We start from the raw sequence: 26,285 nt of genomic DNA on the forward strand, positions 1-26,285 counted from the left end.
GGTATGGACAAAGGTACGAAAAAGTGATTCTACTGCATGACAACGCTCAGCACCACTCAAAGGGGAAGTCCTACCTCACAAAGACAAACAGGTGAGACTAGGGATTACAATTATTTTTCAAAACAAAGTTGCATTTTCGCTTAAAAAACAGTGAGAACTTAGTTAAGCATTTAACAGCAGATAACGACACTTGTATTTAGAATTGAAACTAACTTAATAACCTACATGCTTTTACCCAAGAGGAAAAGTCTAATATGGATAAGAGCGAGCCCGAAACCGATCGGAAAAAGGATAACTTTTTCTATAGTAAAACTAAAAGAAGTCTTGTCTCATAAATGAATAGCAAATAATAACTCACCGATTAAGTCATAGTTTTCCCCTGAATGCACTGCTGCTTTCGCATTCATACCGAGCAATGGAAACCCGATGCATTTCGACTAGACATTCTGCTCAGAGCAGCAGCACTACTCATACAAACTTTCCATTAGAAAAGTTTTTTATGATTTAGAGTGTGCGACCAAAGTGTGTCTTACTTCTTAATAAAAGCCACAGCAGGAGACAGCAGGAAGTAACAGTGGTACTTACGGGAAGAACTTTCTAGCCGGTCCAGCAAACTGCAAAAAGTCATTTACAACACAAGTGAAGAAGCTACTAGCAGACTACAGTCGGGTGCGGGAGGCCACAGGGAGTGCGAATTCCGAGTAATTTCAGGCCGCCGGCGGTTCCTGCCTTCGTTGAATTTTGACTCACTACGAATGCCTAGCAGGCTAACTTTGTCGGTTTGATTCCTTGTTCGGATTTATGTTGAGATTTTTGGCTTATGATAACTTTAACAACTTTAAGTAAGAAAACTTACTCTAAACTCCAAAAATACTGTCTGGTTTTATATATTAAATTTTCAGCAACTGGAATGTTGAAAATGTATAGATAGTGAGAAATTGAAACGAGAGGCTGTGAGGAAACGGAACTCACTCGAGTATAGTGTTGATGCATTAGAAGCCAAAACAGCAGAACCCTTCGCGCGAGATGATCAGCATCAGCGTGGTCCAAGTTGTGCCACCCACCACGTAGTTACTGCAAACAGCCTGAGCTGTGATGCTATCATCATGGCGGTAATGATGATGTTTACGATCAAAACTCTTGTAAACAGGAGCTAGCAAACAGCTGTAACAATATGGCGCAGCTTTTCAACCGTAATGACGTTGGCAGCTGCAAAGTGTAGTATACTCAAACCGCCCTGAAAAGCGATGGGAAAAACCGCATCGGTTTCAATCTTCCTCGGCACTTTGGGTGGCAAATGCTGATTATTTGTACGTGGAAAGTATGTTTTATCTGGAAAAGTTGGAAGGAGTTTGAGTGCAAAATAATGACACCGACCTTCATAACCAGTCTCTCGTTATCAAATGAACCAAAAATATTATAAACTACTTCACTTTTCGAAATCTTAATTAGATTCAGTCTCATTCATCGAGTCGTGACGGTTTCATTTCAATTGGCGTTTCGTAATTAGCTTTTAGCGTTTTCAATTAGTGTACAATGACGCCACTTTACCAGCTTTCACTTCGGGTGAATGTAACAGCAGCGAACGGTCGCCATCTCTAATAACTTGAGCGCTCTTATTTCGCATGATTGAATTCTGCTCCTTTATCCGTCGGCAGTGGATTGCTGCTCTCCACAGCTTTTGCATCGCTTGGCTAGCGCTGCTGGTCCCGACTTGGGAAGAAATCAGAGACGATTGCTGTAGGATACAAAAAAAATCAGCTTCTTCATCCCGTTCTAGTTGCACTCCAGGCCAGTAGAAACGAAGCAAATTTTGCCCTAGCTAATGATAATACAGACCCGCAGCTTCTTCCAGTGACTCTGCGCAAGCTGAGCACAAGTCGCCCAGCTTTTCAATAGCGTCTGTTTTCTCCCATTTTCATCACTAAATAGCATTTTCATCCAGAGTAAATCTCACTCTTAATAGAGAAAAATTTGCACTCAAACGGAGATTGCCATCCGCGGACGAACGACAAACAGTCCCTGATGGGGAAGAACCGGGAGGTGGGAAGTTTGCTGCACTAAAGGAAAATATTTCCGCATAAAAAATGTAGTAAGTTAAAATGAGCTTACTCTCGACTTTATCTATTCTAAGTTTGCCGGCTGCATTTGCTGCGCGTGCCATTGACTGCTGGTTATCGTCAGGTCCAGCAAAGAAATGCGAGAAAATTGCACAAGATTTACGCTGCAAGAAAAGATTATATTCCGGATGCTTTTTATGGGCAAGTAAATATTTTCACAATGAAGACCCCCTCAGCGGCGATGGCGGAAGTTGAAGATGGGATGCTCGTAAGCACCCGAGGCTCAAACCAGGAATATTAATGTCTTTCATATCGACCATCACTATAGGGTTTGAAGCTGATTGCTATCTTCTCTTGCATTCATTGTGTAATCCTTGGTTGGTTAAATAATTTCGAACATTTTATTTCGTCTGCAGCCGTTAGTGAGCAACGAAATTAATGGCTGCAGAGTAATGGTAGAAAATCTAATCTTGTTGTACTCAAGCATCACCATATCTATTATCCTAATCGATTAACGAATAAAACGTTCTCATTCCGATTGTTGGCCGAATAATGTCACATTTCTTGATATCCAATACCTCCTCTCCATCTGTATCGAACAACAAACGTCAGAAGCGCATTAGCAGATTAAAGCATACACACATGCCTGCAATTAATCTTGATGTCCTGCTGTGGCAAAAGCAGCAAAGATAAGCAACTAAGCTCACATCTGTAACAGGAGGAGATTTTCCAAGCTCATTTATCATCTTCGGAGCAGCTGATGCCATCAAAAGAAATAAACGACCAAACTTGTCTTCCAGCCCGAAATGCCGATCTCGACTAGACGTCCATCAATAGCCATCTGGCTTTTCCTGATAAAGATAGATTTTCCTTTACAACCGAGCATTGTGAAACTGATAAGATACGAGACGAAAACTTTGAACAGGCGACTTTTTTTTCCTTGTCGGTTGTCGGTTTGAAAAACGACAAATCCCCTATCCCACATATTCAACACAAAGAAACAATCGACGAGAAATGTCCAGAACTCCTTCCCTTTTCTGTCTTGTCTACTCATTCTATCGAGTAGACCATTCAGCCATTGGTGAGCATTCTATAAAGGAAAGCTTTTTGTCAACCTCATTCCGGCACTGGCGGTACACTGAATCAGGAAAAGAACAGAGACGAGCTAATGGTAGTCTGAGTGCGGGTAAGTGATTGATAACTTATCGGTCAAAGGTAGGGAAGTGGTTCGTATCCTACTGGGCGGGTTGACAGTACATTAATCTTACTATATATGTAAATTCACTTTCAATCTAAACATGATTGAGGTCGCCCCGAAACTTCAACTTCAAACTGTAGAAGGGTATTGAAAAACTCTGGAAAATATTTAAATACGATACAAACCAACATCGCTAACTTTTCCAACTGAATTCGTTTAACACGAAAGATTGTTCAACAATATCCCCATCGAATCAACCCTCCCAAAACACGCGTTCGATTCTGTTTGCAAACCATCATATTACGACCGGCATGAAAGTTTTAGTACACATTACGGAAAACGACAGTTGGAAAAGGTAATAAAAAGTAGATTTGGCCCATCGAACAAAGGCAAAACAAACGAAAAAATACCCAGACCAAAAGTCGATTGATTGTTTGTCTGGTCGTGAAGTAAAGTCCAGCTAACAAGACCGGAGGGAAAATGAAGAAATCGTTAATAAACTTTGTAAACTGTTCGCCGGTTGTTGGTTACATTCGGAAAGTATGTCCCCAGTGAGACGGGAACCAAAGTCATAAACCGCAGCGTGATAGTCAATCGATGTTTGACTCATTCGTCATCGTCATACGATCGGGTGGGTTAACAGGCAGATATAGTAAGGCAGCCAAAAACACGCCACCAATAAAAGTCTACCCCTAAAAGCATATTGATATATTGGGTATATGAGTTATATGATTTATTATGAAAATGTATAAATGACTTTGATTTCGCCTTGATTCGATTTAAAGGAAACGCATGGTATATTATGAATCAGATAATTCGTCTTGATTTAGAGTGCTTAAAACCAAATAACTTATTTTAGAATTTACGAAAATTTTTCCTGCCATAAACCATATGCACTCATTCCGCGTCGAACACTCGACAGAAACGGACGTGCAAAGTGGTCGTTCTATTACAATCCGGTCCGTGTGTACGAATAGCCAAACAAAAGAGTGTATTATTCAAGGCCATCAGTTGACAGTCGAGTCCGTGTCGCTGTGCTGAGTGATCTCACACCCGGCTCACTGCTGGTGGCTGTATTGGTGCTGCTGTACTGGTGCTGCTGGCTGCTTTGGGTGCAGCTTCGAACGATCGGACAACCACTGCTGGAAGGAAGAAGTAAAGAGGTACGTGTTCTTGTCGGCACTAGTGCGCTAGTGCGCTACATTTAGCGCGATGGATATAGATCCCTCGCCTCCCGTGCCACCATCCCCGAACCCCCCTGACCATGACCCTTCTGTTACCCCCTCCCCTGTTTATTCTCCAGTCCCCCCTCGCCCCAGGCTTTACCCGGACGGATCTCAACAGGGCAGCTATACTGTTTATTTTCGTCCAAAGGCAGGAGTGAATTCAAAGCGATTAAACATACTGCAAATTTCAAAAGACCTGACGAAGGGGTACAAGGCCGTGACCGAAATTTCCAAGGTCCGACCTAACAAGCTCCGTGTCGTGGTCAGTGATCTGGCACAGGCCAATGCTATCGCTTGCTCTGAGCTCTTCACACGCGAGTATCGCGTTTACATACCCGCACGAGACGTGGAGATCGACGGTGTCATAACCGATTCGAGTCTGTCTGTCGAGTGTATCCTAAAAAGCGCAACCGGTTGCTTCAAAAATACTGAAACACAGGCGAAGATTTTGGATTGTAAGCAATTGCGGTCCATGTCTCTCGTCGGCGGTGAAAAAGTTTACACTCCGTCAGACTCGATTCGCGTTACGTTTGCCGAATCTGCACTCCCTAGCCACGTCTCGATCGACCGGGTTCGTCTGCCTGTGCGATTGTATGTACCCCGTGTTATGAATTGCACCAATTGCAAGCAGTTAGGCCACACAGCCGCCTACTGCTGCAATAAGGCACGATGTAGCAAGTGTGGGGAGACTCATGCGGAAGATTCTTGCAGTGTTAATGCTGAAAAATGTATTCACTGTGGGGAAAACCAGCATGAGCTCTCCACATGCCCGGTGTACATGCAGCGCAGAGATAAAATCAAGCGGTCACTTAAGGAGCGTTCAAAGCGTTCTTACGCTGAGATGCTGAAGAAGACCGTGACCACTTCTACCATAACATCGAACCCCTTTGATCTGTTGCCCTCCGATGAAACCGATTCTGACGATTCATCAGCGGGAACATCTTATGCCAATCCTGGGGAGTCTAGGAAGAGGAAAAATGTTTCTTCTCCTAAACTTCCCCGTAAAGGTCCTAAGATTTCCCAAAGTGTAATGAAAAGTACGAACAAACCAAACAGTGCTGCGGAAAAACCGAAGCAAACTCCTCCTGGGCTTGCAAATTTAAAGTCCCAGAAGGAGTTCCCAGCACTGCCAGGAACATCTAAAACCCCAGTTGTTCCTTTTGCACATCCAGTTGATGAAACAAACTCTGGATTAGTGAAATTTTCTGACATTGTGGACTGGATTTTTGAAAATTTCAATATACCCGATCCAATTAAAATTTTTCTTACAGCATTCCTCCCAACAGTTAGATCATTTTTGAAGCAGTTGACTGCCCAATGGCCCCTCCTTGCAGCGATTGTATCCTTCGTTGCCTAATTCAACCGCGTATATGAAGGATTCTATCTCTGTCTTACAGTGGAATTGTAGAAGTATTTTACCAAAAATTGATTCGTTTAAAGTTTTGATAAATAAAAACAAATGCGATGCATTTTCCCTTTGTGAAACTTGGCTTACTTCAAATATTGATCTCAACTTCCATGATTTTGATATTATTCGCCTTGATCGAGACACCCCATATGGAGGAGTACTTTTAGGGATTAAAAAGTGCTATTCTTTCTATCGTATTAACCTCCCCTCGATTCCAGGCATCGAAGTTGTCGCATGTCAAATGACAATACAAGGTAAAGATCTTTGTATTGCCTCAATATATATTCCTCCCAGAGCACAGGTTGGGCAACGGTTGCTCTCTGATTTAATAGAACTTCTTCCCTCGCCACGTTTGATTTTGGGAGACTTCAACTCTCATGGTGTGGCTTGGGGTTCCCCCTCCAATGATAACCGCTCCTCTTTAATCTATAACCTTTGCGATGACTTCGACATGACTATTTTAAACAACGGTGAAATGACACGTATCCCTAAACCTCCAGCGCGCCCAAGCGCTTTGGATCTATCCTTATGTTCGACGTCGCTACGGTTGGATTGCACATGGAAGGTAATCCTCGATCCTCACGGTAGCGATCATCTGCCTTGACCTCACACGGAATGTCGATTGGAAGTTATACGAGGAAATGATTTCAAAAGCGGTCGAGTCGATTCAACATCATCCACCACTTGAAGAATACAACCTCCTCGCGGGCTTGATTCTCGACGTCGCGTTGCAAGCCCAAACGAAGAAATATCCCGGCGTAACGATCAAAGAACTCCAAAGAGTGCTCCGATGTCTACACGCAAAGATCCGACGCGTTTTTGGCCTTCCAGAAGGGAGGTATACCCGACGACTATATACGATATTCGGAGCTTAATACCAAGCTTAAAAGCCTGGCTAAAGCAAAGAAACGCGGATATTGGCGTCGGTTCATGAACGAGACGTCGAGGGAGACATCGATGAGCACTCTTTGGAACACAGCCCGAAGAATGCGGAATCGCGTAACGGTCAACGAAAGCGAGGAGTCTTCAAGTCGGTGGATATTTGATTTTGCCAGGAAAGTATGTCCGGACTCTGTTCCTGCGCAAAACTTTGTTCGCGATACGTCTCCGGATCACGACGCGATAGAATCACCTTTTATGATGGCAGAATTTTCAGTTGCCCTCCTGTCCTGTAACAATAACGCGCCTGGATTAGATAGAATCAAATTCAACTTGTTGAAGAATCTACCCGGCAATGCCAAGAGGCGCTTGTTGAACTTGTTCAATAAGTTCCTGGAGCAAAACATTGTACCGCAGGATTGGAGGCAAGTGAAGATGATCGCCATCCAAAAACCAGGGAAACCAGCTTCTGATCACAACTCTTATAGGCCGATTGCAATGCTATCATGTATCCGGAAATTGATGGAAAAAATGATACTCCGTCGTTTAGACCACTGGGTCGAATCAAATGGTCTGCTATCAGATACTCAGATTGGCTTCCGCCGTGCCAAAGGGACGAATGATTGTCTTGCGTTGCTTTCAACAGATATTCAGTTGGCGTATGCTCGCAAAGAACAAATGGCGTCTGCGTTCTTGGACATTAAGGGGGCTTTTGATTCCGTTTCTATTGACATTCTTTCGGGTAAACTTCACCGACAAGGATTTTCTCCAATTTTGAACAATTTTCTGCACAATTTGTTGTCCGAAAAGCACATGCATTTTACGCACGGCGATTTGGCAACTTTTCGCATTAGCTACATGGGTCTTCCCCAGGGCTCATGTTTAAGGCCTCTTCTTTACAACTTTTATGTAAATGACATCGACGAATGTCTGGCAAATTTATGCACAATAAGACAACTTGCAGACGACAGTGTAATCTCTGTTACTGGAGCCAAAGCTGCCGATTTGCAAGGACCATTGCAAGATACCTTGGACAATTTGTCTACTTGGGCTTTACAGCTAGGTATCGAGTTCTCTCCGGAGAAGACTGAGATAGTAGTTTTTTCTAGGAAGCATGAACCTGCTCAGCTTCAAACACAATTAATGGGTAAAACGATTTCTCAGGTTTTGGTACACAAATATCTTGGTGTCTGGTTCGACTCTAGAGGCACCTGGGGTTGTCACGTGAGGTATCTGATGAAAAAATGTCAACAAAGAGTGAATTTTCTTCGTACAATAACCGGACAATGGTGGGGAGCCCACCCAGGAGACCTTATAAGGCTTTACCAAACAACGATACTGTCTGTTATTGAGTACGGGTGTTTCTGCTTCCGCTCCGCAGCAAACACACATTTGATCAAACTGGAGCGAATACAATATCGTTGTTTGCGTATCGCCTTGGGTTGCATGCAATCGACCCATACGATGAGTTTGGAGGTCTTAGCTGGAGTACTACCATTGAAAAACCGCTTCTGGAGCCTGTCTTCTCGTATTCTTATCAAATGTGAGGTCTTGAACTGTCCCGTGATTGAAAATTTTGAAAGGTTAATCGAACTTAATTCTCAAACCCGTTTTATGACATTGTATTTCCATCACATGTCCCAAAATATTAACCCTTCTTCGAATATTCCAAATCGTGTCGACTTATCAAATACCTCTGATTCTACTGTGTTTTTCGATACATCCATGATAGAAGAAACTCATGGAATCCCAGATCATTTACGCGTGCAGCAGATCTCCAAAATTTTTTCCAATAAATATCGAAACATCAACTGCAACAATATGTTCTACACTGACGGATCACTTCTTGATGGGTCCACTGGCTTCGGTATCTTCAATAACAATTTAACCGTCTCCCATAAGCTCGATAATCCTGCTTCTGTTTACGTCGCAGAATTAGCTGCAATTCAGTACACCCTAGGGATTATCGAAAAAATGCCCAAGGACCATTATTTCATCTTTACGGACAGTCTCAGTTCCATTGAGGCTCTCCGATCGATGAAAGATGTTAAGCACTCTCCGTATTTTCTGGGGAAAATACGGGAACATCTGAGTGCTTTATCCGAAAAATCGTATCAGATTACCTTAGCGTGGGTCCCTTCTCACTGCTCGATACCGGGTAATGAGAAAGCGGACTCTTTGGCTAAGGTGGGCGCAACAAACGGTGATATTTATGTAAGACCAATTGCCTTTAATGAATTTTTCGCATTTGTACGTCAGAATACGATCATCAGTTGGCAAAATTCTTGGACCAAGGGGGAACTGGGAAGGTGGTTACATTCCATAATCCCCAAGGTATCGACGAACCCGTGGTCCAAGGGGTTAGATGTAGGTCGGGATTTCATTTGCGTGATGTCCCGGCTTATGTCCAATCAATATAGATTTGACGCGCATCTCCGTCGTGTTGGGCTCGGGGAAAGTGGTATCTGTGCCTGTGGTGAGGGTTATCACGACATAGAGCACGTTGTTTGGTCATGCCCTGTACACCGTGACGCCAGGTCTAAATTAATAGCTTCCCTGCAGGCCGACTGTAGGCAGCCGGCTGTTCCTGTTCGTGATGTCTTGGCGAGCCGTGACCTATCCTACATGTCCCTTATATACGTTTTCCTGAAATCCATCCACGCCCCAGTTTAGTCCTATCCCCTTCCGCCTACATCCAACCAAACGACAAGAACACGTTAAGACTCCGGATCCGGAAACAGCAATCAGACCCGCACGATACTCTCAAGGCCCGATGGAAACAACCCAATATGCCAGTCCGTAGTATCTTGGCCCAGCAGCGGAACAAATTTAATATGCTGCTTACCTATGGCAATAAAAACCATCAAACAGCAAACCTGTGCTTTTAATGCAAAATATTCTAGCTTTAAGTTAGATTTAGTTTCAGCTCGTAGTCGGCAGCGAGGATAAAAAATTTGCTCTTAGTTATTAAGATACTTTAGAAATTAAGCTACCAGATATAATTGGCGCCGTTAAACATTGAATTGTATTTGTGCCGTGTCAAATAAACTATAGATGAAGAAAAAAAAACCATCTGCACTCTTGCAAACTTCGTTTTCATCTTTATTGTTGTCATCGTCGTCATTCTCCCGGTTACTGACTTGTGAAAGTGAAATGATCCTTCGTACTCTCCCCCTTCAAAGCTCAGCCAACAAAGAGACAGGCAAACGAATATGTGCCATTTGTTGGAATGCTAAACGGCTGCTCGTTAGATGAAACGATTCGCGTACGGACAGATCCTAACCCGTAAGCTTTTAGCAGTGTAGTAGTGTGTGGTGGATAGTAATTCTGTGTGTTATTCCCATGTTCAGACGTTTAGCTTTTTATCGTCGGGTCGTGGTGAGTGATGAAATTGATTATATCGAAACGAATAGAGCAGTCTGCGCTGTGGTTATCCGCACGACTGAATATAATAGACTGGGGGGATAAAATTGAATCTGTGGGAGCACACAATAAGTTACCCGACAGAGATCAAAGAAATTGTGCATGATAAAGTAGTATACAGTTTGAGAAGAGAGAGAACGGCATATTTCAAAATTAAATTGTACTTAGAACTGCTTAAAAAACTGTTCAAAAGTCACCAATAATATAGCGAAAAGTAATAGAATAGTTCATTAGGACGCACCTCGAATTGCTGCCATCTAATCCACAATTTTACAATATTGTTTTTGAATATGAATGAACACGTGACTAAAAATTGAAACAAAACTTGAATCAAAAATACCATCATTATCAGCAGCATCGGTTTTTTCCAGCTTCTTTTTTTAATATATTTTCTACTTATTTTTCTTCTTATTTTCTACTCGCTTTTTGTTCCCCATATGTTGTCATTATTTTCTCCCATTTCTTCTTTTTTTTCTATTCCTTTCTTTTTTCGCTGTTCTTTTCTTTTCTATTTTTATCTTCTTTCTTTTGATATCCCTCGTTTGGTCTTCTATTTTATGCTTTCTTTTCTTTACTTTTTCTTCTTTTTAGTACTTCTTAAACTTTTACACCTCATTTTTCTACTTTTTTTCTTCCGATTTTTCCCCTTCTTTTCCTACTTTTTCCTTTCATTTGTTTTCTACTTCTACTTCTCATATTTCTTTTCCATTTTTTCTCTTTTATTTTTATTTTACCTCGTTCTTCTTCCATTTTTTTTCTACTTTTTATGTTTTCCCTCCCTATTTCACCCTTGTTCTCATTTATTTAGATTCACTTCTCTTTTTTTCTGTTTTCCTTATTGTTGTTTCTCCTTTTCGTTCTATTGCTTCTCCTTTTCGTTCTTACTTTTCGTCACATTTTTCTTCCTCTTGTTCTTGTCTCATTTCTTCTTCCTCTTCCTAAACATTTTTTTTTGTTCTCTATTATTTCATATTTTTCTTCTTTTTTCCATTACCTCTCTTCTACTTTTTTTTCTTCTATTCCGCCTTGGTCACCGTTTCCTGTCTTTTCCTGTGTTTTTCCTTTTCCGCATCTTCTCCGCTTTCTTCTCCTTTACCCTCTCCTTTTTCTCTTCGTCTTTGGTGCTATTTTTCCAAATCCTTTTTCATTACTATTATCAATTTTTATTGCTGCTAATTTTGCTTCTCCTTTTTCATCCCCCTTTCTTCTCAGTTTTGTTGTGCTTGCTCTTTTTTTTCTTTTTTTTCCTTCCCTTTTCCTTTCACTTTTACGTTTTCATCTGAAGTTTTTTTTTCCATTTTTTCTCTTATACTTATTTACGCATCTAAGTGCTTTTCCTTTTTTGAAGAAGAATACTTCTCTCAGGAAGTTCGACTACATAGGGATGTGAAATGAAAATCTAAAACCGAAAAAAGTGAAGAATATGTCCAATTTCAAATGCTAATAAATCGGTTAGTATTCGATGGATTTCCTTTGTTCTTGCAGCAATAGATTGGAAAATCTTTTAAGATTCTTCCCAAAAGAAGATAATTCTAATTTTATTATTCACACTATTTTACTATTGAAAATAGTCAAGCCTTGTCAAAACGAAAAATTCGACCTCTGATTGGTCGTTATATAATTGCTTCCTAAGCACGGTCGACAGAAACATACACCTTGCAATTGAAAACATGCTATTTGGCTTATATAAGAGCCTGTTTCAGCCGAAGCCGCTCATAATAGTTCTAGACAGCGACAACAGCAGTCGTCCTTCCTTAACAGCAGCACTAGCCCTGTGGTTGGTCACCACGTCTCAGGAGCAGCGCGGTTCTTCTCAGCGCGTGTCGACTGTCGCCAGCCTGCCATTATTCACCCCGTGTTGGGGCAGTATGAAGATTGCCATTAAGAAATCAAATTTTGAACATCAAATTGCCTTTTTCAAGGCAAATAAACAAGTTATTGAAAGTTAATAATTTTTGACAACGCAAGCAAGCGTTCTGTGTTGGATCCTAGCAATTTAAATCTGTCGCGCCCGTCTAATTTACTGAATGTGAAATAGCTTCCACAGTGCATGTTGTCCGTGTATCTTAATTCCCCCACTGTTAGAGCAGCTCAAAGGTTGCGATCAGAACCGAACCGCAGCAGATATCAGCACTCAGCTGTAACAGAGGATAGCAGTGGGTTGTGCCTGTGGCTGCCTTCAAATCATCAAACAAATCACTTGCCCTGTGGTTGGTCACCACGTCTCAGGCCTCTGCCAGGCTAAACACCAACGCGAGCGATCGGGCGAAATTTTTGTCGTACATCAGCCGGCACTTCCTCTAATGGAAAAGTTGGATTAATTTGTTCAGAAAAATTTTACTGTCGGTAATATTGCAGAGATGCGATTGCATTATATCCGATATGGAATTGAACAATTGTTCTTTTGAGGACAAATAAAACACTTAATTTGAAGAGTTAATAACTTTGGGTACCAGTAGCAGTATGGTAACAGCCTTAGCGGTAGGTGCAGCCGGTACCTCCATTAGGCCGACGTTATAAGGAAGTAAATGGAAACGGCACAGCGAAACAGTTCGGGTGTGCATAGACGCGCGTCATTTTCCGTTGTTGATATTATTCCCCACATGAAACGACGCGCTTTCGTACGATAGCGGCGGTATTAGCGGTGGATGCATTTACCAACACTTACTCCAGTAAAGCCGTGTCTAATTTTCAATGTGAAAACACCTTTCTATTATGTTGGCCGTGCGCATTAGGCCTTTGCCAGGCTAAACGCGAAAAGCGGCGCGAACAGATTCGCCCGGCCGTACGTTAATGTACAGCCGTAAGTAGAGCTGTACATTAACCTACGGCCGGGTGAATAGAATAGAATTCCTAACTACGATGCCGTTCCTGAATGCGAAACCACTATTTTCCTGCTATCGGAGCATCCTTGCCGGTTGAGGGTTTCGGCCTACCTCCGGTGAAGCTCTGCCTTGTTTCGGCAACTACACAAGCATTCTGGATTTTGGCAATCAAAACTTCTGCTGGCTGTCTGATTTTCAGTGTGAAAACAGCCTTTAACTTTGTTATCAGAGTGCCTGATTACGATTTGGTAATATTGTTTGAATTAAATGTTTACAAAATTTTTCAATATTCCTCTTTCTCCCATTCAATAAAACAGGTAATACGATGCCTTCGTCATACGCAAGTTCACCACTCCCGCTATCGGCGTAACACAAAGATGCAATCAGCGTCATATCCGATTTTTTTTTTTCAACAACAAACTGTCCTTTTTAGGACAACCAAACAAATGAATTGAAGATTTAAAATTTTCTCGTTCTGAGCTTTAACCAAAAGTTAATTATTTTAATTTGAATTCACATGTACATATACTCTGACTGTTGAAACTTGTTTGCGCCGCAAAGGGTTTGTACTTTTCCTGTTCAGTGAGGTCGTTTTTATATGTGCAAACTGAAATTGAGTGGTACTTCAACTTCATTTGCACAGAATTTTCAATACTGCCAATGAGCGGTCAACATTTATTTACTAGAAAAAATGACTGACACGCAAGCAGCCGGGTTAACTCTCTTGTAAAAGTATTCTACTTCAACCTTGCGGTCGTGGCTTTGCACACAACCCTCCTGTGATTTTTTCTTCTTATGTCTCCTTCTTTTTACATTTTTCCGTGTTTTCTTTCTCTTTCCTTAGTTCGTTCCCTCCTTTTTTGCTTCTATTTTTTATTTTTTCTTACCTGGTGTGCTTTTTTGTTTGGTCTCATTTTGGTCTCCTTACTTCCTCTTCTCTCTTATCTGGTTTTCACTTTCCTCTTCTTTTTCTTCTTTCACTATTCTACTTCATCATTTTATGCTTGTCTTCTTCTTCTTTTCATTTTTCTCTTCTCTATTTTTTCTCCTTCGTGTCTTCTTTTTTCCTTCTCTTCTTTTCTCTGTTCTTCTTTTTCTTTATCTTTTTTTTTCTAATCTCTTTGTTTTCTTTTTATGCTGTGTTGTTTTCACCTTTCCTCCTCCACTGTTTTTCTCATTTCACTTCTCCTTTTTATGCTCTTTTTTTCATTCATTTATCGTTTTTTCATCTTTTTAACCTCCGTCTTTTTCGTTTGGTCATTTCCTTTCTTCACTTAATTTTCTACTATTTTTCATTTCTGTTGCCCGTTTCTGTTTATATTCCTTTTTCTTTTCTTATTTTGCGTTTCAATCTCCAATTTATTCCCCATCTTAATTGATATTTTCTTCTACTTCTCCTGCTAATTTTTTTATTCTGCTTTCTATATTTACTTTTCCCCTCCATTCTGTATTTTCTCTTTTTCTTCGCTTTGTTTGTCTCCTTTTCAACTCCTTCCTTTTATCTTGGTTATTCTCCTTTTTATTTTTCCTTCCCTTTTCCTTTCACATTTTCTACTACCATTGTCACGTTTTTTACCCTTCTTTCTTCTTTTTCTACTCTTTCTCGTGCGCTATTTCGTTTCCCATCTCTTTCTTACTCCTTCTCCTTTGTCGTCTCCTGTCTCGTTTCCTTTTTCGTATTGTCTCATTTTCATCTCTTTTTTCTTGTTTTGGTCCTTCTGTTTCTGTTCCTTTTTCTTTTTCTTCTACTTTTAGTTTTCCTTATCTTTTTCTATTCTTTACTCTTTTTTTCTTCTTACTTTCTATCTCCTTCTCCTTTTCCCTTTTTCTTGCTATATTTATGATGTTTTCATTTCCTTTTACTTCTTCTCAATCTTTTTTTCACTTCGTCTTTTCCTTTTATTTCCTTTGTTCCTGGTCCTTCTTCTGACCCTTTTTCTCCTCTTCTCTTTTTATCCTGCTTTTTAGTTCTTTTTCTTTCCTAATCCCTTTTTTCTCCTTTTTCTACTCTTTTCTCTTATTTTCGCTCTTATACTCTCATCTCTTTTTTTGTATTCTTAATATTTTCTCACATTGTCTTCTCTTTTTATTTCTCCTGTTTAGGCTTCTATATCTTCTCCTTTCGCTTCTCTTTTTTTTCTCATCTTTTGATTTTATATTCTTTTTCAGCTTTTTTTTCTTTTTTGCTTCTCATTTTACTTCTCCTTCTTCTTTCCTTATCTTTTCACTCCTTTTCCACTTATTTCACTTGTTTTATTTTTTATTTGTTTCGTCTCCATTTTCCTTTTACCTCTCTTGTCTTTTTTATCTCTGCTTTCTTATTTTTCAACTTTTTTTTCACTTCATCTTCTCCGTTTAATTCTCCTGTTTCTACTCCTATCTTTTTTCCTTTTTTCTCTTTTTTTTCTATTTTTAATTCCTTCTCTTGCTTTTTTCCTCTCCTACTCCTTTCCTTTTGTTTTTTCTACTCTTTTCTCTAATTTTCCTTCTTATCTTTTTCATCTCCGTTTTCTTCTTCCTAACTTTTTCCACTTTGTCTCCTGCTTTTACTTCTCCTGTTTCTGCTTATTTTTTCATCTTTCCTCATCCCTTTCTTCTCATTTTTCTTCTTTTGTTTTATCCTCTTTTTGCTTTTTTCTTCTCTTTGTCTCTTCTTATTTTTCTTTTCCTTCTACATTTATTTTCTCTTTCACTTCTTTTTGCTTTATTTTCTCTTGTTTTTTTTATTGCATTCGTCTCCATTTTCTTCTCCTTTTTGTTTTATCTTTCTTGTCTTTTGTACCTTCCGTTTTGTCTTCTTAACCTTTTCTTCACTTCGTCTGCTCCCTTTACTTCTCCTGTTTCTGCACCTTCTGCATCTCGTTTTTTTCCTCTCTTCTTTTTTTATCCTTCTTTAGTTTTTTTGTTTCCTTTTCCTACTCCTTTTTTTAGTTTGTTCTCCTTTTTCTACTCTTTTATCTCTTTTTCCTTCCAATCTTTTTCATCTCCGTTTTCTTCTTCTTATCCTTTTTCCACTTTTTTTCTGCTTTTACTTCTCCTGTTTCTGCTTCTTTTTCTTCTTCATCATCTACCCTTTTTTTCTTAATTTTCTTCTGTTTAGAGGAAAAGTTTCTGCTTTTCTTTTCTTATTTTACTTCTTTTTCTCCTTTCCTTTTCTTTTTCACTCCTTTTTGTACTATTTTTTTTTTTTTGTTATTTTCGTCTCCGTTTTCTTCTGCTTAACATTTTTTTACTTCGTGGTCTCCTTGTACTTCTCCTGTTTCAGTTTTTTGTCTCCTTTCTCTTCTCCTTTTTCTTCTGTTTTTTTAATCCTTTTTTTGCTTTTGTCCACTCTTTTGTTTTCTATTTTTTATTCTTGTTCTACTCCTGTCTTCTCTTTTGTCTTCTTCTTTTACGTCTCTTTCTCCTTTTCTATTCATTTTCTCTCCTTTTTCAACTCTTTTTATTCTTCCTTTTATTCTACTTTTTGTTATTTTTTTCCCTTGTTTCCTTCTTTTTCACCTTCTTTTTTTCTTTTCATTTTCCTTTTCCTACTTCGTTTTCTTTTCCTTCAAATCGTTTCTCCTTCTTCGGCTACTTCTTTTCTCTTTTTTTTCTCCTTCCTCTTCGTCTTTTTCTTCATCTTTGTTTTCTCTTATTCTCCTTGTTTCCCCTTTTTTTCTTTATCTCTTCTTCTCTTTATTCTGGGTTTTTCTCCTTTTGCTCTCTTGTTCTTCGCCCTTGCTTTTTTCTTCTCTTTTTCTCATTTTCTTTCCCTTTTTTATTATTTATTGGCTATTTTGTTCCTCTTAGTTTGGATGTTTTCTTCTACTCTTTGTTTCGTTATCCTTTTTCTATTACATCTTCTATTTTTTTCTTTTTTTTTTCTTGCTTCATTCTTTTTTCTATGGTTTTATATTTTTTTCTACATACTTTTGTTTACATTTGTTTTTTTTCTTACTTCCCCTATTTATTCTATTTTTTGTTCTATTTATTATTCTCCTCTTCCTTTTTCTCTTTTTACTCCTTTTTATTGTCATTTTTATGCTTTTCAATCTTCCCCCTTTTTCTTCTTCAGTTTTTCCTCTTTTCCTTTCTGCTTCAACTTGTTTTTCTTCTTCTTTTTCTTAACCTTTTATTCTTCTTCTCCTTTTGATTGTTTTCTTTTCCTTCATGTTATCCATCGTTTGGTGTCTTTTTACTTCTTCTTATTTCTGGTCATTTCTTCTACTACTTCATTCTTTTTGTTCATCTTTTTTTTGCTCTTAACTGCATATAATCTTTTTGTATATTTCATTCCATTCAGAAGCTTTTGTGCATATTGCCAGAAAGTAATTTCATATGTATAATAATCATTACCTTAGATAGAAATCATTACCTTAGATACCTCATGGTTTGATTTTTTTTTATGAAAAATACGAAAGTTTAGCTTAACATTGTAGGTTGTCTGATCATGGAGAAATAAGCAAAAATAATCAAAATTTTAAATAAACAAGAAAAAATAATAAAGCAGAAATGAGAAAAAATACTTAAAATTTTTCAATGAAAAAGAAAAAAGTCAGAATGATTTGCTTAATTGGTATGATAAAGGTAAAGTTTTGGTTAGTAATTCTGTCCTTCCAGAAAAACTACAAACGTTAGACAAAAGAATAAACCCAACAATTAATTTCCTCTTTTAACATAGTTGCCCTAATTTTCATGAAATTACTAATAAGTGATGCCAATTTCATGATTATTTTTTCAATTCTTTCCACAAAGTTCGAACCGGAATACATACTCTCTCTGCTTATGTTAAACTTAGTATATCCCAGGTCACACATGCACATGTGGCCTCTGATAAATAAAGACACAACAATTGTTTAATAACTTCCAAGCATCGTCCTGTTCAGCACAAACAAACTTTTGCTGGCTCGCTGCGAAGCTCGATGGGAAAACTTCGATTTATCACTGCCATTATCCTCTCTCGAAACAATAGCGGCAAAATAGCTGCACAGAAAAACTTTTCTGCCGGAAATCACACTTGCAGAAACAAAAAAAAATATAAAAATAAATCTCCCATTCAGTATTTATGATAAATTAAACTACTTTCCCACTGAATGGGGAATCCCGGTTTCTCTCGGGCGCTGCAGCCGCTCCCCACCGGTTGCATTCCAAGCGAACAATGGTCCTCCGGTGAATGAATGGCTGCCATGTTTTAGCTCTCCATAATCTAAAGGAACGTGCGGGAACGTACGCCGAAAGCGCTGCCAAAGTACGCTGTAAGAGGACCTCCAGCAGCTGCTGAAACACTTTTTTGCCCTGCGAACCACTCCGGAGAAAACTGGGCGACCTACCGTAAAGCAGGGCGTATTTGCGAGGACACTCGCTGCTTACGGGTAAACTTCTCGCAATGCGTACCAGCAAGAACAATAAGATCCTGTACACAGTCTCTCTCTCTCTTCTAGGGCATATTGGTTTTAGTAGTTTCCTCCCTGTCACATAAAGCAAACAAGTGGAACGAAACAGAGACTCGCGAGAGAACAAAAAATCAACTATTTACTCCTTCGCGAAACGATCGCCGCCCGTTTTGGTTGAGAAAGCAGAAATGAGTGCCACAAAGCACGTCCCCCTTTCCACTCTTTCTCCTCTTACCACACCGATTTGTGATGGTTGCATTTCTGCGCCGGATGTTGCCGAGTCTATCGGCAACCGGCAACTTTCGCTTCGGACGTTTGGCAGGCAGGTAGGCAGGACTTCCCGCAGCTGTTTGTGATTTGGTTTCGTAATGGATATCGCTTTTTGTTTTGCATTCCTTGCATCTCGCATCTCTTCCCTGGTATACTGTTTTTTTTTTTGCCGTTGCACTATGTGAGTAAAATAGTTGTTTTTTCTGTGTTATGGTTACTAAAAGGCATAGGATAGGCACTCGGAGCTGATTTTCACTGCCAGCCAAGGCATTATAAAATGCAATTGGTTGAAGGAATGGGGATTTTTCCTTGAATGTGTACCTATTTTATTCAAACAACGACTGTAGGTATTGTTACTGAATCGAAACAAAAGCTTTGCAAAATGTTTGTTTTCATTACTTTCTTCGATATTACTGTGGACTGTGGTTTTACGGTAAAACGAACTCTATTTGTCGAATAAGAGTTGGTTTCGAACGGATCGGGTACCTCTTTACAGTATTGTGTGTTACTGGGAACTTGAATGGATATTGTTTTTATTATTGTTACCATGCAACCACATCATAAAAATTTTCAGCGCCAAACAAGCCTTCTCAAACGTTCGCCAACTTTAGTGCAAAACGCTACTTCACAGCACGGGGGATCCATTTCCGGGAAAAACTTATCCAGATACGTGTTCGCTTTCCGCTGTTCCACAAAATTTAACTCGAAAGCACTTTCTAGAAAAGTTGGAAACCAGCCGTCTACTGAAGCCAACTTAGCTCAAGCTCAGCGGACCAACCGACAGCATCAGCAGCAGCAGCAGCAGATAAAATCGCGTGGAAAAACAAACTTTGACTTATGATTTTCCCGCCCTTTCCACCGGCGTTGCCTGTGGAAACCGTAACCACAAGCAGCCACTTCCCAGCCCAGCTCAACTTTTCCTAGTATTACAAAAATCTTCCGAGCAGAACAAAGTTTCATTTCGCTGTCTAAATAGTTGGTTTGGTCGCACCCGAAGAACGCTTGCCGTTAGAGAGTGCAACCGACCGAAGCCGTGCCATAGTTCGCGGATGGAATATTTTATTATGATGTTACATTGCTTATTGAGCCTGATCAAGCTATCCTATTCGGAGCTGCAGCGGAGCAAAGCCGGAACACGAGGTGTGAGACTGTTCGCGAAAGGCTATCGCCAGACTTGGCGCGCCCAACTTTTAATCTACATTATTCTGATTACTTTGCACTTTCCACCGTCGTAATGCTCCGACGCGTACCCGGCTGGGTACTTACCGAGGGGTAACTTGGGAGTGCTAGGGTAGGTGTACCGCTCATTATTGAGCTGCCGAGTTTTGTTTGCACTCTGCACAAGCAGCCGAGCCGTGTTGTCTTCGGCGCTCTTGCTCGTAAGCAAATTAATTAATTTGCTAACGCCAACATGTTGATGCTAATTTTCCGCGCAGTCATGTCTCATGGCAACCGAAAGCGGTCGTTTTTCAAGCACCCGAAATGTGTGCTGAAAATGGTAAGCTTTTTCACTAAAATATTAGCAACACGATAAATACATAAAATATAATCGAGGCTTTAATTTCATAACAATAAATCCTAGCTCAATTCTTCACTCAAATCGATATCTTAAATAGTTTTCGAATTACAAACATGGTTAGGATGCTTGTACATCCAAGGCTTCAATTAATGCTATGAAATTTATTCCCTACAAAATAAATTTCTTCACAGCGTGAAACAACTTCAATTACCCTGTTACACGCGAACACCAAAGACCAGTAGTTTTTGTGGCCTGCATGTGGCTTGTGATTTAATGAGTAACCATCCAAGGTTATAATCATTAAAAGGAGAGATAGAGAGAGCCTCATTCCAGGCAGCAAGGTTGCGCGTAGGTTGAAGAGCAAACTCTATTCCGCTAAATCATAGTCACAACTTGCGCCATAAGGATGGCTGGTGATGACAGTTAATAATGTATCACCATCATCTGCATGCATCATCGCCGAATCATCACTCCTTGCATATTTTACCCCTTTTTCATCGCCCAACTTAACGAATGCGAGCGCGCCCAACAAAGGCAATAATTCTAAAAGGTCTTCCGGTGTCATTAGCTCCCAGCTGCAGCTTGTTAAACTAGGATATCAGAGCGTGGATGCATTTGGAAACAATGGGCGAAGGCCAGGGAAAATAATGAAAAGAAGGTCATTCGGAACAGCCTCACGTCAAAGCCTGAATTCGATGACTCTACAATATTCTCGCACCCACCCGCTTCATTCAACCGAAAACAGTGCACCCGTGCATTTGTGTATGCGTCACTCACTGTGTTGTCACTGAAACCCGAGAAAGAAACTTTTCCTTCCGGCAAGTTCATTTCCCACCCACAGTGAAGCAACAAAGCCCGGCACCGCCGCCTAGCCTTCCGCAAACGACCCCGAACAACCGGCTGGTCTGCCATGGAGATGAGCACAATGGAGCGGAAAATGTACGAGTTCGCTTTCCAACTGAAAGTAAGAGTGTCATAAATGGGAAAAGTTTTCCCTCCTACACCGAGCGGCTGTAAATCCCGCTCTCGTCTTGGCCGCTCGGCCGTCCGACAGCCGCTGCGGGCTCTTCTCGGCAAACTTTGCGCGTCCTTTTGTGTGATTTGTGGACGAGAATCTGAATTTCATGTCTTTCCGCTTTGATGGGGGGGAATATTTTTTTCAATTATTTTGATATGCGTTGCAGATCGGGGGACATGATGTAGGAAAAAAAGCAGACTTTACGCGTTCAAAGCTGGTTCCTTAACTGGACAGAATGGCTAGACGTAAATTTTTCTTGTTTTTCTTCGTGTTGGAATCTTATTCTACCAGAAAAGTAACTACCAGTAACTTTGCTGCAAACATGTTTTTGCCCGTTTGTTGTCTGCTGCGGGAAATTTAGTTCGTGTTCCGGAGAACTTTTTTTGCGATAATCCAATTTCCGAAGTGTCAAATATAAATCTAAACAATTATTTTTTATCTGTCCGGTGGAAAAGTAACTCAAAATTCCAATACACATATGAAATCATCTGAATAACTTACCGCCAGTGTTAACAACACGAATGTATTTTGAGCTGAAGAGGTTCATTATAAAACGAGAAATTGAGCTTCACAGTGGACTTTGTAATCGGTAAGCATTACGGGTATCAATTATTGAACGTTGCAATGCTTTGAAAGCCTTCTGTGAGATTTTTTTTTTCTTCATCTATAATTTATTTGACACGGCACAAATACAATTTAATGTTTAACGGCGCCAATTATATCTGGTAGCTTACTTTTTAAAGTATCTTAATAACTAAAAGCAAATTTTTTATCCTCGCTGCCGACTACGAGCTGAAACTAAATCTAACTTAAAGCTAGAATGTATTGCATTAAAAGCACAGGTTTGCTGTTTGATGGTTTTCATTGCCATAGGTAAGCAGCATATTGAATATGTTCCGCTGCTGGGCCAAGATATTACGGACTGGCATATTGGGTTGTCTCCCTCGGGACCTGAGAGTATCGTGCGGGTCTAGTCGCTGTTTCCGGATCCGGGGTCTTAACGTGTTCTTGTCGTTTGGTTGGATGTAGGCGGAAGGGAATAGGACTAAACTGGGGCGTGGATGGATTTCAGGTAAACGTATATAAGGGACATGTAGGATAGGTCACGGCTCGCCAAGACATCGCGAACAGGAACAGCCGGCTGCCTACTTTCGGCCTGCAGGGAAGCTATTAATTTAGACCTGGCGTCGACTTCTGTGAGATGTCAGCAATAGCTTCGTTTGATTAAATCTCACTGAATATATATTATATGTCTGTGTGTTTCTCCTGATTGGCATTTCGGTAATTGAACTCAGAACTAATGGCATCAGTTGTTGTTATCTATAATAGCGGAAGTTCGCGGCCCGCGATGCGGGATTCTAATTGATTACAGATGCATGACTACTAGGGATGACAGGACATAAATACCGTTCACGTTCAATAATCAAATAGTACATTTTAACTAAATCAAATATTTTGCTTTGATTTATACATAGCTTAGGATACAAATAGACGCATAATTGAACATCATTCACCAGAAAAAAATAATTTTAGTATACGTCAAGAAAAGCACAATCAAATCGTGGATTACACTAGACTAAATCTCGTGTAGACGGATTTCGCACCAACTCGATAGGATGTTGGAAGCACTCTCAATTTCAACGCAACTTTTTGGGTGTGTAAGCCTTTCTAAATTAACCTAAAGTAGCTTGCTTCATCTAGAGTAACATTCGAAAAGGGCTGATGTTTGATTTGTTAAGTTTCATTTTATGAATCGACAGATCCAAATAATCACAAGAGATACACTAACCCTTAAATGCGCACGATGTTAAAAAAACATCTAAAAACATAAAATTTTTGTTCAACAGGTTAACTGCTCTAAAACTAACCAATATGCATAAAAAAATTGAAAGATTTACTTTTTAATGTGCAAATATTACCATGTTGTTTTTAAACAACACTGTGACTTTATCGCAGAATAAAGTCGAAACAATTACTTTTGTTAATAGTAACTTTAAAATTGACCTTTTGTTAGTATAATTACTGATAATTCAAACATTTTCACTAACCACTAACCTTATTTTAAAATTTATTTTCAACGACAGTCAGCACCAATCGGGAATTTCGACATGTTTTTTTTCGTTTCCGAGATTTCGACACCAAAAATAAAAACAAAACAATCAAATACAGTACTTCCAGCTGTTAAGTTTTCTTCGTTAGAGTCTAGAGAGTTGTTCTAATGAATTTTATTTCTAAAAAATACTAAAATACGTATATTTTAAATCGTTTTTAGTAGTGTTGTTTTAAAACAACATTGCGCATTTAAGGGCTAAAGTTGTCAAGGGATGACTTTTAGGAAAATATCAGATATTTTATTGCAAAAAAAAAACGAAAGCATCAGTCACACTGTGAAAAGTTAATTGTCAGAAAATAAATGATCTTCAAAAAACGATCATCTCACATTTCTTTTAATTTAGGTTTTTAGATAGACTCTAGGGCAATTGCATTTGCACATAGCAAAGTCACGCCCGCAAGGTTAACGTAGTAGATTAACAAATTTCAACAGCAGGTGCTAGCGCAAAACCAGTAAAGAAAAATGTTTAATCTTCAATTCATTTGTTTGGTTGTCTTAAAAAAGGCAAAGTATTGTTCAATTTAAATCGGGCTGATTGTACATCTGTGCTATCCCGACACACAGTGGGGCGACTACATACAAATGCTGGCCAAGCAAAAAAATGTCTTCAAATCATGGAAAATACATGGTTTTTATATAATTTTGGGACGCTGAGTCCGAATTTGATGTTATTTTTGCATGAAAATGTGAATTTTTAACGCCAGGGGTATTTTCATGTTTAAAATTTTACGTCGGTTTCAATTTTTTGGAGAACAAAATGCATGATACTCGAAAGACTTACATATGCCATAAAAAAACATAAAAATAATATTTAGTTATTAAAAAAATAAAAAAATATCAATTGAAAAATATGCTTCGTGATGAAAATTATTTTTGACTTGTTTTTTTTTTTTCAAAGTGACTATATTAAATAGCGTCTTTTTATCGCATTCTTCTTTTTATTCACTTCCACCTTCATCCTTATTTTTGTGTTCATTTTTAATGCGGTTTTTATATCTCCAAGGAGAATTTTCCAAATGCAGTTTCTAACGTCAAAATAATAATTCACTATTTGTTCTGTAGAAATTAGCAGGCGATTTATTATGTCATGGTTTGTGTTTACACGATTGTTTTTACATGTGACTGGAATGATACAAACTAAAATTATGATTTTGGTACTCAGTGCTGGTGATACGAAACATAAGCAATGATTAATATTCTATACTGCGTTAAATATCGGAATATTGAAGGGTTAAACTTGTTAATATGAAAACAGTGTGATTAATCATACTGAAACATGTTTGAAAACGCTGTTATTATCAGACTAATACGAGCCATTCGTTATTCTGTTGACTGTTTGCAGTGTGCAATTCAAATTTACATTTTTTAAAACCGATATGTGCCGATCACTTGTTGTTTCTCTTCGGAGGAAGGGTACTCTGCGCAACTCTGCGCAGGATCGGACTAGATGCTCTTGAAAGCATTTTTTCCTAGCTATCGTTTAAAACTAGTGCCAAACCCTGCCGTCTAAACTTAAAACGCTGTTTTATACGAAAAATACGTAATTTTTTATTCCGCCTAATTTTTTTGAGTATTTCAATGAGATTATACATTATCCAATGATGAGGATTTATTCTCCACTATTTTACAGACAACTTTTCCTTAGACGTCATCAAGATACAAGTTACCCTTGAGGCTCCAGCAAATTTCGCAACATTGCATTTTTTTTCAAGAAAAACGCTAAAAAACGCTGACTCAGTACACTTTCAAAAATCATAGAAAATTCAAATTTTGTCGTAATGCTCTAAAAATTTGGATTCTGACACTTCAATAGTTTACAACTATAGAAAAAATACAATTGAAATGAAATTCGCATTTTCATTTTTGGGTCGATGGCCAGCGATTCCCCACTGTGCGACAGTAGAAATAATGGTCAGTTTGCGTACAAGCATCGAATCATCGGACTGCCACTACTGGTTACCGCTGCTGCTAACTACGGTTGCTACAGATTTGGTTACTCGCTGCTGCTGAATTATGTCCGACGGACGCGCCAAAGTAAAATGTCTTATTTGAGCAGAAGCAAGCTCCTATATAACCCATGTTGATGTGGTGAGAAACTAGCTCTTATTTTGTTAGGCGTTGCCTTTTCCCAGTTTCAGTCGACGCAAGACGCAATGAACCTCATTTGACGTTGGCAACCAGCTGAAAGAACCCCTATGTACCCATTGATGTTTCATAATACTCTTGAATATTCTCTTGAAACTTATGTTGTATTTGTGATACGCTTTAAAACCTGAAATTTTCCTAGGTAACGATTGTTGCATTTTTACACACACGCAACAATAGGATAAAGGACTCATAAATTGCCCACTTTATTCAAAATGAATCAACTAAATTTTATACATTTTAATGCGTTACTTCGTCCCTAAATTCGACTCCTCTAAATTCTAATTTCGCCCTAACCTGAAATTTGAAGCAAATGCAAAAAATAATCGATTTTTTTTTTTCATCTATAATTTATTTGACACGTCACAAATACAATTTAATGTTTAACGGCGCCAATTATATCTGGTAGCTTACTTTTTGAAGTATCTTAATAACTAAAAGCAAATTTTTATCCTCACTGCCGACTACGAGCTGAAACTAAATGTAACCTAAAGCTATAATATTTTGCATTAAAAGCACTGGTTTACTGTATGATGGTTCTCATTGCCATAGGTAAGCACATGTTCCGCTGCTGGGCCAAGATATTACGGACTGGCAAATTGGGTTGTCTCCCTCGGGCCTTGAGAGTATCGTGCGGGTCTGTTTGCTGTTTCCGGATCCGGGGTCTTAACGTGTTCTTGTCGTTAGGCTGGATGCAGGCGGAAGGGGGTAGGACTAAACTGGGGCGTGGATGGATTTCAGGAGAACGTATATAAGGGACATGTAGGATAGGTCACGGCTCGCCAAGACATCACGAACAGGAACAGCTGACTGCCTACCTTCGGCC

The 26,285-nt window shown here is 39.3% G+C and overlaps 1 protein-coding gene across 4 annotated transcripts in view; it reads right to left on the bottom strand.

Moving 5' to 3' along the window:
- LOC129727910 (EGFR adapter protein-like) overlaps window positions 1–26,285 on the bottom strand; it is a 143,989-nt gene that overhangs the window by 34,862 nt on the left and 82,842 nt on the right. Inside the window, exon 1 of one of the 4 annotated variants that reach the window (XM_055686190.1) lies at window positions 586–741. The exons of the other annotated variants lie outside the window; for them this stretch is intronic. The gene's annotated coding sequence lies outside the window, so the exon portion shown is untranslated. Of the gene's footprint in view, window positions 1–585; window positions 742–26,285 lie in introns of those variants that run through there. 4 annotated transcript variants of the gene reach the window in all.

The sequence above is a fragment of the Wyeomyia smithii genome, chromosome 3 (assembly GCF_029784165.1).
Source record: "Wyeomyia smithii strain HCP4-BCI-WySm-NY-G18 chromosome 3, ASM2978416v1, whole genome shotgun sequence".
NCBI classification, from domain to species: Eukaryota; Metazoa; Arthropoda; class Insecta; order Diptera; family Culicidae; genus Wyeomyia; species Wyeomyia smithii.